Source organism: Triticum dicoccoides, chromosome 2B (assembly GCF_002162155.2).
Source record: "Triticum dicoccoides isolate Atlit2015 ecotype Zavitan chromosome 2B, WEW_v2.0, whole genome shotgun sequence".
NCBI classification, from domain to species: domain Eukaryota; kingdom Viridiplantae; phylum Streptophyta; class Magnoliopsida; order Poales; family Poaceae; genus Triticum; species Triticum dicoccoides.
In genome coordinates, this window is record NC_041383.1 from 425,952,387 (window position 1) to 425,954,486 (window position 2,100).

Consider the following 2,100-nt stretch of genomic DNA (forward strand, 5'->3'; position numbering starts at 1 on the left):
TATTGGCACACCAGACAAAAAGGATTTGCTGCTGTTGTACGTGAGTCATAACTGCTTCTCTCGCAATCTGAAATCGCTGATTACACGATATCACAGGATTTAAGGTAGTCTGCAATGCCCCCCAACATGTTCTGATTATTTAATAATACTATCTAGCAGCCAATGGTAGTTTTCTACTATAATAGGTTTAAATGTTTTTCTTGGAAGGAGATTTAAAGTGATATCCTCAATTGTATAAAAAACTGACTAATGCAGGCTGGCAGGGGGTGTTACAGCCAGAGATATTCTTAGTATGAAAGAAAAGAACCAAGGAAACAAAATATTAGTTCTCCCCATTCCGCAAATACTACTCTGGGGAAAGCCTTACCTTCGACATTCCGGGGAAAATTCACGACGCTATATTTTTCAAATGAACAACAGCTGCCTGTTCCAGTGAGAAAACCCTTTAGCACTAGCTTTGCATCTATACAATGCCTATATACTGAAAAGGAAGATGGCTCTGTATGTATCTCAATATGTACACCAACTGAACATCCTCCTTGTTCCTGCAGCTACATCTCTGATGCCGATCCTAACAAGAACTATGCCTGTTGTGCATGTGCATGGTTTTTGTTTTCTTCATCATCTCCAGGATGGCTGCAGCCTTCCTCCTTGCTCTTGGAGTGCCATTCTGTGCAAGAGAAGCCAGTGAGCCATTTGTATTCTCGTCTGCCTCGATCTCTTTCAGCTTTGCCCTATTGTACATACAGATTGAGAAGAGGACTACTGCTGCGTTCTCTTTGCTGCGCTTGCACTCACTCTCCCTCATTGCTTGGAGCATACAAGTGGCACCACCAAACTCTATCATGAGCTCTACCATGTCATAGTTGCTTGACAATAAAGCAAGTATAGCCAAGAATTCCTCAACAAGAGACTGATCTCCGATGGCTCTGATTGCCACATCGACGATCCCACTCCTTGTAGCTATTGATCTGTTCTCATGGAGCATACAAAGATTGAAAATAGCTGATGCCGCATCTTTCTTTGCTATGATGCTGCCATGTTCAAGAAGATCAATCAAAGGTTCAATTGCCCCCAACTCACCAATCTTCTCCTTGTTGGAGTCAAGAGCGGACAGAGTGAAGATGGCAGCTGCCGAATTGCTGCGGCTCCCCATGTCTCCTGATTTTAGTGCCCATATGAGAAACGGGATTGCTTCTGGGTCATCTCCAATTATTTTCTTATTACTATCATGTAGTGAAAAGTTGAGAATTATAGTCACCATGTCCTCCACTACTTGTGGATCATTTTGTAATCCTGGGTTAGAAAACCGTGCAAAGGTCATTTGTGATATGGAATCTGGCCTCTCTTCTAAAACAGCTCTAAATTCACTGCTACGCTTGGTAAGGAGTCGAAGACCCTTAATTGCTTGCTTCCGTTCAGTACTGTTTGATGATGAAGTTATCTTGTTGAATATTTCATCAAATGTTCTCTGCTCACTGTTGCAAATATGATCTTCCTCCTGGTTCTCAAGTGGTGAAAGGGCAAACCCATTCTCTGTGCACCACTCTGCTATCAGGCTCCGAATGAGGAGGTTAGGAATGAGAGTCGTGTTTAAGAGCACTTGCTGGGTCTGCGGGCACATCTGGTTCCCTGCACTAAACCACTCCGCGATGTAACGCCGATCGTAGGTCTGCATTGGAGGAAGATCAATGGGTCATATATATTTTTTTAACTAAACACATAAGGTCTCACAAAGACTGATGAATGTACTAGAGATTTTTTAATCTAGATATTGTAACATATATATGTCGGCTATTTATTTTCCGTGAGACTCCCAGTCAAAATTTATGAAACATGAATACTTCCCTCGATGCTCATAAAATTCAAAACATGCCAACAATGTGAACTGCATTTACTTTTAGCTGGTCCAAAGATGAATGAGTTGAAGAATTCACACTAAATCTAGCATTGGGGAACAGCTATAGTACAGACATGGTATAATATGTCACATATCCAACACCCATGTGGCGTCAATGTGAAAAAGGCATCTTAAGTCACATGCTTCACATGGTCAAAGCCTGAAGTTTGTAGGGATAAAATATTATTGTTTACTGAACT

General features: G+C 41.5%; 1 pseudogene; it reads right to left on the reverse strand.

Moving 5' to 3' along the window:
* Positions 1-375: 375 nt before the first annotated feature.
* The window catches only part of LOC119364037, a 4,492-nt pseudogene continuing 2,767 nt past the window's right edge, over positions 376-2,100 (reverse strand).